A 17,739-nucleotide genomic window follows, 5' to 3' on the forward strand; every position below is an offset into this window, starting at 1 on the left:
TACGTTATGTACTCTAATCTTTATCAATCTTTAATTCGATTCTAATATTACTGACTTTTGCAAATACACTACTGGCCATTAAAATTGCTACACCAAGAAGAAATGCATATGATAAACAAGTATTCATTGGACAAACATATTATACTAGAACTGACATGTGATTGCATTTTCACGCAATTTGCGTGCATAGATCCTGAGAAATCAGTACCCAGAACAACCACCTCTGGCCTAATAACGGCCTTCATACGCCTGGGCATTGAGTCAAACAGAGTTTGGATGGCGTGTACAGGTACAGCTGCCCAAGCAGCTTCAACACGATACCACAGATCATCAAGAGTAGTGACTGGCGTATTACGACGAGTCAGTTGCTCGGCCACCATTGACCAGACGTTTTCAGTTGGTGAGAGATCTGGATAATGTGCCGGCCAGGGTAGCAGTCGAACATTTTTCGTATCCAGAAAGGCCGTACAGGACCTGCAACACGCGGTCGTGCATTATCCTGCTGAAATGTAGGGTTTCGCAGGGATCGAATGAAGGGTAGAGCCACGGCTCGTAACACATCTGAAATGTAACGTCTACTGTTCAAAGTGCCGTCAATGCGAACAAGAGGTAACCAATGGCACCACATACCATCACGCCGGGTGATACGCCAGTATGGCGATGACGAATACAAGCTTCCAATGTGCGTTCACCGCGATGTCGCCAAACACTATGGGACTTAACTTCTGAGGTCATCAGTCCCCTAGAACTTAGAACTACTTAAACTTAACTAACCTAAGAACATCACAAACATCCATTCCCGAGGCAGGATTCGAACCTGCGACCGTAGCGGTCACGCGATTCCAGACTGTAACGCCTAGAACCGCTCGGCCACTCCGGCCGGCTTGGATCGTGGGTCGGAGTAAAAGTTCAACCGTATGGCCCCCTGTAAGTGGCTCGGTAAGTCTTTTCAAAGAGTGGACAAAGGCAAGGCCGTGCGACGTCTAACAGGACTTATGCATGGTACATCTCCGTGGTGCTCAAATCATCCTTCGGGTTTGTGACAGCCTTGCCTTCAACGCTTGTAGTGAAAGTCTCTTCTTCAAGATGGGTGTTTGACGCTTAGATAGACAGTAAACACTGGATTATGCCACTAGTTCGCGGAACAGCTTGCGACTTGTACACTTCGGGTGGCATGGCCCTCTCCGGTCCGACGGATTTCCCCAGAAGTGAGTGGTCCAGCCGCGGTTGCGGGAGGGGTGTGATCTTGCGGCAGGTCGGGGAGAGATGCGCCGTGTGGCTCGCTCTCTGGGCTCTGGGTGCTCGCGCGTGGGGCGAGGGGGAGGGGGGAGAGAGTCGCTTTTCACTTTCCGTAGGCCGCAAGTGGGTCAGCCGCCGCCCTCGGAGGACCTCCCCAGCTGCGCCGGCCAGTACGCTCTCGTTCGCCGCCACGGACTCTCGCGTCCCGACGCCAGCCAGCGATCTACCGGAGAAAGTGTTCAGCGCGACACAGCTCCCACTGTTGGTTCCGACGTCGGGCACGGCGTTTGGTACGCGAGGCACACACAGCTCGAGGAGTCGGCATTCTGACGTGCGCTCTGTCGGTAAGTACTGTCCGCCAAACGACTCAGGTCTCCTTCAGTAATGAAAACGATACCGTCATGCGAACTGTGTAAATCTGTAATGTCGATGACTTCAGCTATCCTAGCTAGCGAGTTTGTAATAAAATTTAATTATTTTCTCTATTTATGTCTCTAAAGAAGTTCACCCGTCCGTCAACATCGACGAAGTCATCAGAGGAGGAGCAACAGCGGCCTGAACACTGTTTACGGAATGGAATGCTTAGTCTGCCCAGGGAAGGCGAAACTCTGGCTTCTAGTATCCGACTGATGTTCACCCAATATCTATCGCGAAGTTTCGTTACAACACATATTACCATGCAGCGGAAAGTTCTTTCTCGTGACGGGAGATAAAGATTTTTTTACACGAAAAGGGTGGTCGAGTAAACTCCAATGTTAACGAAGAAATCCGCTCGTTAGTCTGCTGTTTCAGGAAGGTTTAAATTCGAGATGTCATCGACATCGAGAACATTTGAGACAAGGCATTAACTACGTTGGATAAAGACGGAACAGGAAGTTTGATGCAGCATTTCTGAAACGACCGTGCCAGAATATGTGCTTCAACGAAACTGGAGAAAATCTAAACCAGTATGACTGGGAGACAATTTGGTCCGTCATACCGCAGAAGATGAATTCAGTGTCCTATCCACTTCTTCTGTTCTTTGGCAATTCAGAGACCTTTTATAAAATGTGCGTAATAATAGCCGTGTCAACTCACGGAATCGCATAGTGAAACTAATCTTTTAACACTACATCACGTCTTTGACCATCTTCCCCACCCTCCCGTCTCGTTATTAGTACAGTCTCATTGCTACTTTTATTCTCTGTCTGTTTACGTTCCAGGTTGGTGTAACTGTTAGTCTTCCGAACACTACAGTGATTAGTAGTGCATTCTGTTCGCAACCCGCAGCAACAATGTTCGTAATAAAGTCTAAAAAAGCTGCAGATGATGTCTCCAATATATCTAAAAATCAGTCTTCATGGAAGTTGAACTGGTTTATCACGAAGATTAACACCCATATTTAGGAATCGTTTGTGTCCATTGGCTCCAAATTTTTTTCTTACTTCTATTGTTTGTACAATATTCGTCAATAATAACACGCTAATCTCACAAAAACGAAAACAATAAAGTGCTCTAAAAGGGAATTCTGTTAATAAAAGGAATTAGCACCTCTTTAAAATCGAACTGCACACTAAGATCATTTTCTACCACTAACGATGTAAGAAATGGTCTAGTAGGTAGAGCACTAGACGCCGTCCCCGGATTCCATCCAAGATAAAGGGGGGGGGGGGCGGATTTTTTCTCGTTTAGGTCCCTCCAGCGCGACCACAAGTCCACTCAGACTGCTATCAAATGAGTACCTGTGATCTCTCCCAAGGGGCAAAAACGTGGTCACGGCGATGGGCCCGCCACCCTCTCTTTCTCTCTTAAAACGGTAACAAAGCACGACTGTGCTCTGTCTAAAGTCAGGCTAATAGTTCGGTCACGAGCTCTGCTACACAGACTTTACCTTCTTTTAATAATGTAAGAAACTATTCACCTGACGTGTGCTGGGTTGGAACGAGATGAAGCTAAGGGCTTCTGCTTGGGGAGTAGGAAAAGTAAAAAACGGTTTACAATATTTATAAAAGAAGTGAATCGCAGAGCGTAACTTTTTTCGCCGCTTATAACACTGATCGCAAGACCCGTGCAACGGAGATGTATTTGTCTGTGGCATACCGAAAACCATTTCGCGAAGGAAGTGACAGATATCGTAGGTTAAGCTACGTGTGCTGTCTTACTTATACAAAGACAGTGGCAGATATTCTAGCCAGCAACGAATTCATAGACAGGGACGGGTAACACGTATCCCAAATCGTGGCCACAACTCGCTCCTCTAGGAGGCAGGTATAGCTGCAATACATTAATGTTCTCCTCCTCCATCAATCTTACAACGTACCCCCTGGTGGAATCGAATAGCATGTACACCTAGAACACACCTACACTTAGGAAAGAACTTACTTATTTTTGCTTGCAGATTTTCCCGGTTACTATGATGGACCGTGGAAAATAGGAAAACAGAGTGAGAAAGGACTCGCTTTTCTGCCAATACATACCTATGACGCGTCGTGTCATGCTAACTGCATACCCTACAGACCTTCCAGAAAGACCGCAGAGCAACAAAAGCCGAGCCTGGAAGCAGCTCTGGTCAGACTTTGAAATCAGTAATTTGGACGAGTCATCGGCACTTCGAACTATTGGACGTACAAGTTTCAAGTTTTTTGCAGCCATCGTGACAGCGCAGCAACATTACCACCATGTCTCTGCGTGGCAGACTGCACGTACACCAGGCTGAAACTGTGACTGCCCTTAGCAGTGAACATTTCGGAGCAGTAAAAGACCTGGACTGGCCTGTACGTTTCCAAGTTTGAATCTCTATGAGAAACCGTGGCATCTCCTAGAACGACGCTCCGAGTATGAAAGAAGGCGTCCAGGTACATTGGCCGACATGTTCGGGTTGTAGGGGCAAGGTGGCTGGTCGTTGGAGCTTATACATCCGCGTCTTTGTTCAGTCCACTATACAACAAGTCACAGGTGACAACGAGGCTCATTTATTTTATTTTACTTATTTATCAAGATCCGTGACCATACGAACCAAAGCGACTTGGTTATGGGACGATGTAGTACACAGCTTTTACAATACAATTTAGAAAACGTATAAACAAAAGAACAAGAGAATTAATAAAAAACGAAAAAGTTGTGAGACAGCCTGTGAATAAATAATGAATGACAGGGAAAGGGTGTCAACTACAGTGAGGAATTACTGTACAGAGCAGGAGTGTGCCGTATGTTAACTTCTCAACTTAGATTTGAAGACCTCGAGTTCATAGCTCAATTTTTTTTCTCTTAAGCTGGAAGTCTATTCAGAATGAAACCTAATGAATAGTGTACAACCTTCTGTATAATGCTTAACGGAGTGTTATCCAAATGTAAGTCGTTATTCCATATATTGTTCACTGAATGAATGTAGCAATTTCTTCTGAATGAATCGTCATTGGCGATATCAGTTCCCATCATGGTAGAGTTAGAATCCTAAGACATCTGAACAACATCCTTCACGAAGTTCGCGAACCGCGAATGCGGATGTGTCTGGAGTAAGAATACCCCTGGTTAGTGCACAAAGTTGCCACAAAATGTCATACCATAGGAAATAATCAAAGTGAACAAGCTTTCGCCTTTCAATATCAGAGACAGTGGAGATCATTCATATGCTAAAGGTAGCTGCATTTAGTTTCTGCACAAGATGACGCACATGACGCTTCCAAGAAAGCTTGTCATCTACCCTCTGTCCTAAGAGTTTAAAATGGTTGACTTCTCTGGCTGATTGACCGCGCTGACACAGTAATATTTCTCTTATATAGGACTTTCATGTCAGGAACTGTATGTATTGCGTTTTACTGCGATTAAGAGTTAATCTGTTCTCTGGAAGCCACCTGCTGATATTACTGACTAACCTGGTGGCTATATCACTTGGATTACGTTCCATGTCTTTCACAACAACCATTCTGTCGTCTACAGGGTGATCAGAAAGAGCCTCTAAAGTTTGTGAGTGTGTCTCAGGGGAGGTTGTGCTAAGAATTAATTCTTAAGAACAAAAAATCGATGCTTACGTTGCGCCGTTTCCGAGTCATTTAGCATTGATGCTAGCCAATCAGGTCGCAACGTGCGCAAATTTCACTAGCCTCCCAGGTACAGTGTCGCCAAACGTGTTTTTCGTTTGGTTTCCTCAAACCGGACTGTTTCTAACCATCCTGTATAAAGAGAAAAGGGTCTTACCCGATATTAGGAGCGAGAAGTCTAATAACATGAATTGCGATTTTATTAAAGTAATAAAATAATAATGTATATATTCTACAAAGGAAATATTTTTCTTAGCATACATCTTATTGGAATATTGATGCTACTTAGAACTGAGCGCCATAGGCCCGAACCCATGTTGTCGCTGGGTAAATGTGGGTCAGAGACGACCAGCGTTCATTTCTGATTGTGACAATCGTCATACCCGAAACTGTGCGCCTTTACTGATGTGGCAAACAAGGCGACATTAGCACTTCTTCCGGAACCTTGGTTCGCTCAGTTACCGTTTTCTCTGCATCTTTAGATTCTAAATTTCTTCTAATTTACTCGTTTCCGTTTATAGACCCTCTAATCAACTTGGGTTCACCTCATTTCTCATGTTTTTATTCACTTACCCAATCATTATTTATATTCAAGTTTCTTAGCGTAGTATTTCGACGGACGGTTACCACCACAGACTGATTCAAGTCATGGCTTGCGAACCTGGATAAGCACCTTCGCAGATATCTGTTTAGCGCATATAAATTAATTTATTTTAATCACTTAATTCCAGTTTGACGAATCACTTACCATGTACAATTTTTTCAACATGTGTTTCATGTAGGCAGATACCTGGCCAGTAGTCCTCCTTTACTCATGCTGTCAAAGCCTTTGTTCTTCACACGTATTTAATGTCATGTCAGACAGAGCACAATCTCGAATTTGATACGCATTTCAAGGGAACCACCCATGGATTCACCTTACCTGGTTCAGGAAAACCGCGGAAATCCCGCTCCTCCATTGTGCGAACCACTGCGCCTCCTCACTCCGTTTAAAGCTCTGGATGAAGAATACAATCATTTAATGGTGAAAATGAGTTTAATACAAACAGTAACTCAGTCACTTGATATTTTAATCGTGCACCAAGAGAATCATTAGTACGAGAGGAGTCAAAAGAAAACAGGTTTCATTTATTACAAAGTACAGGATTATTCTAAATAATGGACCCATTTTCAATATTTCGTATTTATTCTAGTGCAAATCCAAAATGAAAAAGCTTTATGTCAATGAAAAGAGGAAGTTTTAAGTTTTTTCATAATGTTTGGTATCAGTTTCATAAATTTAATAATTTGTAATTAATTAGTTTTTAATAATTATAAGTATGATAAATGTTATAAATGTTCAATGTGGCCACCATTGGCTGCACGGCAAACATGGGTGCTGTAGCCAAAGTCGTCCCACACACGCAAAGCGTATCTGCTGTTACTGAGTGTACGGCAGCAGCGATGTGGGCCCGCAGATGGTTCAGAGTGGTTGGCAGAGGCGGGACGTAAAACGCTTCCTTCTCATAACCCCTTAAGAAATAGTTGCAGGGTGCGAGATCAGGAGATCTCGGTGGCCAGAAGTGCAGAGCCAGGTCCTTAAATCCGCTGAGTAAAGGAGTCATTCGAAAAGCCTCATACATCACGCTGCCAGTGGGGCGAAGCTCCATCCTGTTGGAAAATGAAGTTCTGGGAAACTCGAGGGAACAGCTGTTATCCCAACATCTCTAGGCACATGATTCCCGTTACATTTCTTTCCGCAAAGAAAAATTTTCCATAAACCTTTGTATGTGATATGGCACAGAACACGTTGATCTTCCGTGAGTCTCTTTCGTGTTGCAATGGGGAATGTGGATTTTCCAAACGCCATATGCAAACATTCTGTCATCGCTAAAAATTATACTGTGTAGAAATGCGTCATCCTCCATCTTTGCTAGCACATAACCACAAAATGCGAGACGCTTCTCTTTGTGATTGGGGTTGAGAGCCCGCACATTTGTAATCGGTAGGACTTGTACAGCGAACGCCGTCTCAGAACTTTCCATATAGTTGGTTGTGGTATTTCAAGCTCTCGACTGGCTCTATTGGTAGACTTACTGAGACTGCGCACAAAACTTTCTTGAATCCGTCGGACATCATTCTCTGACACATGTGGTCGGCCTATGCTTTTTCCTTAGCACACACTCACAGTCTGTTTAACTGCTTAAACAACGGCTAATGCTTTTGCGGGTTGGTGGTTGAATACCGAATTTGGTACGAAATGCCCGCTGCACTGCAATTTGCGACTCACTTTTCGCGACCTCAAGAGCGCTGAAAACCTTGTACACCAGAATCGCCATCTCACTCAGAACTGATACTGATAGTGAAACGGAATGACGGCCCTATTGCCGCGCGTACTCTAGCGGCCCGCTTCTGAAACCATCACCGCCCGCCCGCCGCCGCCCGCCAAAAACTTTGAAACTTCCTCTTTTCATTGGTATAAAGCTTGTTCGTTTTGGATTTGTACCTAATACATATAAATTTTTTAAAATGGGTCCATCCTTTAGAATAACCCTGGGTAAAAGATAGGAACACAACTGCGCATATTACTGGATAGAAGAAGGTTCAACGTTTTGGCACTGCTGCGCTGTTATTTATTTGTAGCAACAAGCGACTACACCACAAAAAAATGGTTCAAATGGCTCTGAGCACTATGCGACTTAACTTCTGAGGTCATCAGTCGCCTAGAACTTAGAACTAATTAAACCTAACTAACCTAAGGACATCACACACATCCATGCCCGAGGCAGGATTCGAACCTGCGACCGTAGCGGTCGCGCGGTTCCAGACTGTAGCGCCTAGAGACTACATCACAAGAGAAATCATTTTGTGTCTTGGAATTACAAGCGGAATCAGTCCAATGGTCAACAACAACGTACATTCCGACGTCGATTTAGCAAAAAGCCGCCTCTGTACAAGCAGATATATGAGTGTCATACGCCGGCCTGAGTGGTTCAAAAATGGTCCAAATGGCACTGAGCACTATGGGACTCAACTGCTGTGGTCATCAGTCCCCTAGAACTTAGAACTACTTAAACCTAACTAACCTAAGGACATCACACACACCCATGCCCGAGGCAGGATTCGAACCTGCGACCGTAGCAGCAGCGCGGCTCCGGACAGGAGCGCCTAGAACTGCACGGCCACCGCGGCCGGCTCGGCCTGAGTGGCCGAGCGGTTCTAGGCGCTACAGTCTGGAACCGCGCGAACGCTACGGTCGCAGGTTCGAATCCTGCCTCAGGCATGGATGTGTGTGATGTCCTTAGGTTAGTTAGGTTTAAGTAGTTCTAAGCTCTAGGGGACTGATGACCACAGCAGTTAAGTCCCATAGTGCTCAGAGCCATTTGAACCATTTTTTTGAGTGTCATACAAAATTCTTGGAAGCTGGTTGCATATTCAAAGGGAAGAGCGCCGGTCGGCCACGCACGTCTGAATGTAAACGTCGAACGTATCCGAGATGAGTTCACAGGGAGCCCTCGGAAGTCTACAAGACGGGTGCGCCACGATCTTCAACTTCCTCGAATAACAGTGTGGCGTGTTCTGAAACGCAACTTGCAGTTACTGCAGCAGTTGTATCCCGACGACCACAACAAACGGTACGAATTTTGCTTTCAGTTCTACGGTATCGGGTAAAGTAAACTGCCATAATTTAGAATTTGGGATCACAAAATCCTGTCGTCGTCGTCGTCGAACATGAAAGAGACTCAACGAAAATGAATATTTTGTGTCGTTTCTGTTCGCAAAGTTTATGGGCCTTCCCTTTTTGCGGAAGAAACTGTGACAGGGATATCATACCTGGACATGGTTCAAAATTGGTTGTTTCCTCAACTGCACGAAGATTCCAGTGATTTGATTTTTATGCATGACGCCACCTGGCCTCACTTTCACCTTGGGGTGCGACGTTATCTGAACAACACCGTCCCCACAACCTCGGATTGGATGATATGGACAACAAGATCTTGTTCGTTGCTTTTGGCCACCCAGTTCACCAGACCTCACACTTTACGATTTTTTTATGTGGGGACGTAGATAAAAGACAGAGTCTTTCGTCCCAACTATGGCAGTTACTCATCTAGAGTTGAGTAAACAAATTATTGCAGCTATCGATTCAATAAACAGTGACCCATTGGTTTATGTGTGAAATGAAATGGACAGCCGTTTCGAAGTTTCTCGAGCATTTCATGGTGCTCATGTTGAGTGCGAACATAAATCCTGAAACTTCCTTCTATCGAGTGATATGCGCAATGCGTTTTTATTTTTCATAGTTTGTAATAAACCTGTTAAATCCATTCTTACTTTTTGAATCACTCTGTACTTAATATCCAGAGTGACTTAGCTAACAATTACTGTACCTAGCTTTTCAGACTGGTGTGTGTTTCTCGCGACAATGGCACGTGAACATCAACTTAACCCACAGGGACGCTTAGAAACGTAAATTCATTTATTTCTAGTGGGAGACATATTTAAAAGTTTTAGTAAAGACAGAATAAAACAGTATCTGCAGCTATTTTTCATCGTAGCTGTCTTTTTAAAAAATACACCGGCAATATGAGTTGATCAGGGATAATTTTTGCGTGTTTTGTTGTCAACGACCCGTGGCCTCTGGCGGCTCATTACAGATTAATACAATTTTGATCGATTCCTTATACCCATTTATCTTTCTGTCTATACTGTACTGAAAATGTCTGCTCAACAGTGCAGATGTTTACTGTATGCGCTATGTGATTTGTTTGGACAAGAACTTGTTCCACTCACATTGCTGTTGCTGTTGAAAACTGTACTCTTCGCCTTCAAGCGTGCGTCCAGCGCTGCGCGGTTCTGTCTCGCGATTGATTATTCCGGCAATGGTACTTATTTATGTGCGGTATATGAATAGAGACGGATCAACATTTCTGTTCCTTCTCATGGACGAGGAACCACTCCGATCTAAATTCCTGCCAAATGAGAGACGAAAGGTACTAATTCTGTTAAAAATTTGGCAATTTCTTAGCTATTACAAGTATCAAATGTACAGCAAATTACAATTCCGTCACTGACCAAGAAGTGTGCGACAACACAGAAACATATTATGCAGACAACAGTTCGCCAGTGCCTGTAAACATGCTTCCCGGCGACTTCAGCGCCAACCACGATTCACGGAACGAAGGTAGGCATGGCAAAAATCGTTTCAAACTGACGAGCGACGTGCTCTTATGTATCACCTAGGCCGTAAAAGTGTACAGGTTTGGCTTCCTGAGAGCAATTAAGTTCTGCCTAACGGCGTCTGGCAGCGAGAACAGACTCACTCACTCTCACTTTCATTCACTCTTGATAAACTAAGCCTGCTGTTGAGAGGACACGTTCAATGCCAGCGTACCCCGGTTACCCGTCAGGTTAAAGCACGCGCTCGTAAGTTTAGCCTGCCGAAAGAAAAGGCAAATGGAATTTGGCACATTGCGGTACTGGTGAGCAGTTAATGATCTGACGTAGTGCATGTCAGCTTTAAACTAATGTGAATATTCAGACAGCTAGAAATATATTCCATTGGCGATGGTGATGAAACTCATTTTTTTAATATTATCGGAAACGATTCTTGCCTGTGAGTTACTGACGCGATTCTAACAAGATCCAGATGGTTATGTAAATGGTTTATTACTGAAGTGGCGAAACATAGTTGACAGTACTCTAGGCGGCGTGTATCAATTCGTTAGTCCATTGGTCAGAAGTAGATGAGACTAAACCGGACACCTCTCACTTAGGACGAGGACAGATTGTTAGAGTGGATTTTTTGAAGTAAATGTATTAAAGGCAGTCAGTAAAAGGCCAAACATGAAGACGACCACGATTATTGACACAACATATGAAAGGAAAGCAAGTCCAATTATTACGATACTGGTAAAGGACAGTACATCTAATGCGACACAATTGACGTCACAGCTCATCAAAAATCTCAAAAAACCTGTTTCTATGACTACAGCTCGAGGCGAAGTGTAAAAGCTAATATCCGCTAATGGGGTACATGCCGTGCAGCAAAATCCAGCGATGAACACTAGAACGTGATGTGATGCGAAGAGTGGGTATTCACAGTTTCTTCAGGTACTGAGCGGTCTCATAAAGCATTGCAGAGATCCTTGTAAGCATATGTTTCGACTTCCTTCTTCCTTCAGATGCGTTTGAATATTGCTCAGCAATAATGGGAGTCGTTAACCCAGTAACTGACTTGGTAATATTGTTAAAGGATGACTTATAGCCAAGGATTATGCAACCATTTTAAGTCACAAAGCGTATTTTATCCATAACGATAAATGGAAACTTCCACGTTGGCAGCGATTGTGTTTGCACCGTTAGGCCTGTTCGGGTTTGACGAACAACTCTAAGCTACTAACGTCTGCCCTAGATTAATTGGTAAATCGAATAAGGGATGCCAACAAGCACTCAGATATTTACCTGACGTGAAAGTGCTAAATGCAATCATCTCTAATAGCAGTCGAACCAGTTACGAGTTAAAGATAACAAAAGGTAGGAGTTACAGTACAACGGACGAGCGTTATCGACGTAGCATCTTGTGACACTTGTCACACATGTTTCAAGTAAGGTGTGGTAAGCCTTCGAACAAGCATCAGTGCTCGTGCATCCTCGTCTTTAGGCGTTTAGACCTTTGGTGTCCTGTGCTTCCACCACAAGTTTGAGTGTACGGAAGCTAATATCATGCCTCCGTCGCACACAGATCTTCCTGGGGTCAATAACAAGCACTTAAAGGTGGAAGACATGTACGGCCATAAAAACTCTCCTGGCGATCGTGAAATCGAACAATGTATCTTGTATTCGTTGAAAGTATCTCTAACGAATTACTCTAATTTTCTCACGTGCCTGATACCCTCATTTGAGGCATAGAACAAGTTAGGTAAGAGATGAATTAAGATTGATTTGTTTCCTGCATGATATCAGAATATAAACTGGATACAGCTGTTTCCTAACATACCCAAATGTTTTTCCCCTTCACTGTGCAGCTTTCATTTGATGTTAAAATGTGTTCCTATATTGCCGCACGAAGTGGCCGCGTTGTTAGAGGCGCTATGTCACGGATTGCGCGGCCCTTTTCGTCAGAGGTTAGAGTCCTTCCTCGGGCATGGATGTGTGTGTTGTTCTTAGCATATGTTAGTTTAAGTAGTGTGTAAGTCTAGGAACCGATGACCTCAGCACTTTGGTCCCTTAGGAATTCACACACATTTGTGTTGCTATAGTGATTACCTCTCCATCTTTGGAAGGGAATACTTAAGAATTGCTGCTACAAATTTCAACATTTGTCTTTCATTTTTCCTTCTTGCACTGGTTTCAAATTGCTAAATTTCTAGTCTGGTATGTGCTGTGATATACTGCATCGTACTTTTTCTAAGCATTCTGCATAGCTGTTTTTACTCGTCGACAACAACCAATTCTTTTCATACTGCAGTAAAGTGTAAGATGTAATAAATATACTGAACCACTATTTGGGAGGGCCAGGATTCCAATCCCCGTCCGCTCATCTAGATTTAGATTCTCCATAGTTTCCTCAAGTCGCTTAAGGTAAATGACGAGATAATTCTACTGATACGGATATAGCTGATTTCCTCCTCCCTCTCTCTCTCTCTCTCTCTCTCTCTCTCTCGTTATCCATCCCCAATTTCTGCTCGGGCTGTAACGAAATGGTTGTCATAGGACGTTAAATCCCAATTTCTCTCTCTATCTTTCTTTCTCTTTGTTTCTTTTCTGTAAGGATACTTATTATTATCAGTTAAAACAGTGTGCCGCACCAGGATAAAGATCAGACCACTGCCTTTCACGAGCGACGCGTTACGAACGAATCCTAGAAAGCCTCATGGCTCGACTCAAAGTATATTCTGCTACTCTTCAGTTTCCGTATGACGTAATACCTTTCAGTTATTCCTACAGTATCTGTGATGCAAAAATATAAGTTCACGAACATTTTCTCCAGTCACTAATCCACAACAAATGGCAGGTCGGAGGTCAGCACTGGGTGTTTCAAAGTAAACACACCGGTTTTAAGGCGTTGTAACATTTATTACGTTCAACTTACAATTGTAAATAATACACCAAATGAAAGAGGAACTCAAACAGTTTTGTTTGTCTACCTGTGCGCAATGGGAAGAGTATGAAATGACAAAGAGTGACTGAAAAACTTGTTGAACGAGTGTGGGTCTTTCCCGCTTAGCCCCAAGAAATATCCGAGTGGAAAGTTTATAGGCCTTTCTTTTTCGGTGAATCAAGTGTAACTGATGTTTCTTATCTTGATGTGCCACAGCTATGACCCGTACCTCAATGGGAAGAAGGTGAACACCTCTTTATTTGGGAGCAAGATGGTGCGTCGCCTCACTGGCATAGCTCAGTACGCGACTGGTTAAAAGACGATGCATCCGACCGGTGGATTGGGCGCATTTTATGCCTGATCTCCACGTTCACACGGTATCTGACGCGATGATGTGTATGTGCCTCCGATACCAGCTAATCTCTCCGACTTTAGAAACAGTGTTATTGTAGCAGTTACTCCTGACACATTGATCAAGGTTTCGGAACAACTCGCCTATCGACTCTATGTGTGATCGCTGTTTTCACTGATTAATTGTAAGGAAAACTGTTTGTGTTTCTCTTTCATTTGGTGTATTATTTATAATTTTAAGTTGAATGTAATATGTGCTACAAAGCCTTAGAACCCGTATATTCATTTTGAAACACCCTGTATTTCACGACAGTGGATGTCTCACTCAACCTCCCTTTCTACCTCTCTCCCGCTGCCCTTCCCCCCTCTCTATCTCATACTCTCGCCCCACACGTGCCTCCTGCCTAGCCATGTCATTCCCTCCCCCTCATACATATTCCTTATGTCACCTTCAGCGTCTAGCGCTAGAGACGATCCGACACTACTGATATGAATATCAACTGTTGCGATGCCAACAGATTTGGTATCGATGCAAAGTATTCAACAATTTCATAGCAGCGTATAAAATATCGCAATATCGGTATTGGCAAGACAGGAAACTAAAAGCTAGTTAGGCGAGAGTTCAAATGTATGTAGTAGGCCTGTAGTATCCCTGAAGCGCAAGTGCAGTAGCAAAAATGTACATACTATGCGCGTAATAAACGTATCACATTGTAGCAACGTATGCCAGTAACATTAGGTATATACACCCACTACTTTGTAAAAGTGGTTCTAGTACTTATTTTTGTATCTAGTTAGTTCATACAAACATAACGTGGTTCCCAAGTTTTGCGTTATGTTCAAAAGGAGTGCTTTTTGTCTCAAGATGAAGTCTCTTGTAAATGAATGCTGTTTTTCTACATACAATCTTGTAATGATGCACTATAATAATGTCGGGTATGGGTAGCATATTATTTATATCATGCCCCCCCCCCTTTTTTTTCGCAGTTAGAATATTTGTCCTTAACTCCTCGCATTTATATTTGAATTTTGTGTGAAAGTCGGTTCACGAAAATGTAGCAAGGGTTCCATTTTTTTGCCCTGAATTTTAACGAACCTTTAATGACGAAGAATAGCTTAACATGCACTATTGGCCATTATAAATGCAACACCGCGACGTATGGCAAGTAACGAATTTCTATTTAATGTGCGTATGCATTATAGCTGGAAGACTGTATGATAACGCATGTAGGTGATTTGGATGTGTACAGGCTACAGGGCGCGAAATTTAGTACACAGAGCTGACACCTCTGGCAGCAGTAGAGGCTCTAAACCGACTGGCCATAGAATATAAAAATGGTTCAAATGGCTCTGAGCACTATGGGACTTAACTTCTAAGGCCATCAGTCCCCTAGAACTTAGAACTACTTAAACCTAACCAACCTAAGGACATTACATACATCCATGCCCAAGGCAGGATTCGAACCTGCGACCGTAGCGGTCGCGCGGTTCCAGACTGTAGCGCCCAGAACCGCTCGGCCACCCCGGCCGGCCATAGAATATAACTGAACTGGGATGACACATATGGATATGTCAATGCTAGAGTTCAGTAATCGTAGTGACTGACGAGTGGTGCGGTGCCAGTTTTTCGGCAAGTAATGACCAGATATTCTCAAAGGGTAGAAGATATGGAAGCCATGTTCGCCAGGGTAACAGCAGAACACCCTGAGTATCGAGTTGCACCACAACAGCACGGGCAACATGCAGTCTTGCATAATTTTTTTAGTCTAACGTCACGGAGATCTCGAAGACAGTCCTTAATACGTCAGAAAAATAACGACTCCCATCCAAAAAGTAGGCTATGCGAAACAGAGGCGATCGTGTTGGGTGCTCATTGGCATCCCGTACCATCAGGCAAAGTGTACAGTTTGGCAACGTTCGTTCTCCTCAAAGTTTGTATAGAAAGGTACGTCCATCGTGACGCTGTACACAGATCCGGGACTGGTCTCAAAACAGGATGTGGTGCCACTCAGATGTCCACGGTTGTCACTGGGCGCACTACTGTCGGCTCACCTCTCCTCCGCGTCAACGGAAGCCACAGCAATGGTTTCCTGGTTGACAGACAATAGTATCCCAGACATTGTCTCACTCTCCATGTGGTTACTTGTCTTGCAGCAAACAAGCTCATTTCCTGACTCGAGGTACGTGACCTGGCCACGCGGCCCTGTTTGGCCGAACGAACAATACGTCTGTCCACTCTGGCGCTAGTCGCGGGCTGTTGTGATCGAATATGGTCCTTCTGAAGTCATTGATTCCATACTCGCGTGACAGTCGTGGGATCTGGACCAGTGTGAGCAGAAATATTGTGGAACGGTAAACTACAGACTAGACAGGCCACAATCCTGCCACTTGTAACAGATCGCCCACAGCGCCCGTCAATATTTGTTTTAACTCCTAGGTACCCGGTCGGCTTATCATGGTTTTAACAAACATTAACGTCGATAGGTCAACGGTCTACAGATACTTACAATTTTATGTGTGCTAATATCGGTGAAAATGTTGCAGAAGTCTTTCATGTATACGAGTCACGTTGTCCACGATGTGGCTAGCGGACTTAAAATAACTGGCCCTCTACAGCGTGCGCTACAGCAGCTGTAAATTTCGGATGTTGTACTTTGAGCAGTCGTGTCTAGGCGGACTCGAACTCTAAACCGCAAGGGGTCAGATACAAGGACTCTTCTCAGAGGATATCTGCTGTCGAATACTGTGTAAGATTATCAGAGGATTTAGTCTAGGCCCCTTTTGTGTGCTATCGCCATGGGTCAGTTTAAGAACTTTTATGCATCCAGGTTCCGGAAGGCAGGAAGGTGACTTTTGAACCATCCCTAAGTATAACTAAAAATCCCTTCCGAAAGGAGAGGCACCACACTCTGTGGAATTCCGACATATCGTGACTGGCATTTCTCCTTCGTACACGAGGAAAAACACCATCTTCTCTGAAATGCAGAACATTCAAATGTAGTTTCTGAATGCGAAACCCGTCGCGTGATCTTTCGTTAAATACAGGATGTGTATTGCGTTACTCCTACCTGATTGGTGTGGTTGCACTGAAATGTTTATCGTTTGCATATTCAAGTGCGTAGTACACCTCAAGCCAATTTGACGTTTGTTGCTTACCGCTTCCGTACTCTAGGGCACCGTCGATATCGATATCTTTCAGCCGATGTTATCGATGTCTCTACACAATTTGATGTATTGGTATCGACATCAAATGTCGCATTGAATCTGGTATAGGGACATAATTACTTACAGGCAATGTCTCTCTTGTATTTGCTGCTTAAATTGTCGTATTTTATTTGTACTGTTCGGAACCGGGAAATTTGGTATCGTGTTTGCTGTTTCACGTCGCTGCCGAAATCACAGGAAACAAAACACGGTGTGAGAGGCGTGAAGGCCGGAGAAAGGGGTGGGCGGCGCGCCGTGGCCGCTGGGCCGGCACCGGCAGCCGATTCGTCACGAGTGACGGCCGCTTCACTTTCCTGGTTTCGGCACGGTGGCTGCCCGTCGTCGGTCGACGCCCGAAGGCGCTTTCCCGCATCTGCGATGAAAGGGAAGGAAAACAGGAGCACCTCTGGCGCGACACCGACACGCGCACAAGAAACCGTAGAGGGACGAGGCGTGGGAGAAGGGTGCATTCCTATGGAAATGAACGCGCGTTTCCCCGGACTACGGCGAGGAGAGGAGAGGAGAGGAGAGGAGAGACCGGCGCGAACAAAGCCGACGGCAGCAGCAGCAGCAGCTGGGACCGCGGAGAAAACGGGAGAGCGGCGCGCTGCGGCGCCCGCACGGCCTTGCACTCGCCTGCGGGAGCTTTCAAGGGTCGCTGTCAGCGGGTCCGGCCGCGTCACGGCGCCGCCTACACACTCCGTGCTAAACAACACACAACACGACTGCTTACCTGTCTGTTCCCAATATACTTTAAAATACCGAAAGTTGTAACCAGACGCATTTATTAGATTAAACTTATCACTACGCGTTTCGAAGAATTATGCTTCCATCAGCAGATGG

The 17,739-nt window shown here is 44.5% G+C and overlaps 1 long non-coding RNA gene across 1 annotated transcript in view; it reads left to right on the forward strand.

The window, feature by feature from the left end:
- Positions 1–1,457: 1,457 nt before the first annotated feature.
- The window catches only part of LOC124546078, a 173,840-nt gene continuing 157,558 nt past the window's right edge, over positions 1,458–17,739 (forward strand). The window contains exon 1 of the long non-coding RNA XR_006967663.1: positions 1,458–1,583. This is a non-coding gene — a long non-coding RNA (uncharacterized LOC124546078). The remainder of the gene's footprint in view (positions 1,584–17,739) is intronic.

The sequence above is a fragment of the Schistocerca americana genome, chromosome 1 (assembly GCF_021461395.2).
Source record: "Schistocerca americana isolate TAMUIC-IGC-003095 chromosome 1, iqSchAmer2.1, whole genome shotgun sequence".
NCBI lineage: Eukaryota > Metazoa > Arthropoda > Insecta > Orthoptera > Acrididae > Schistocerca > Schistocerca americana.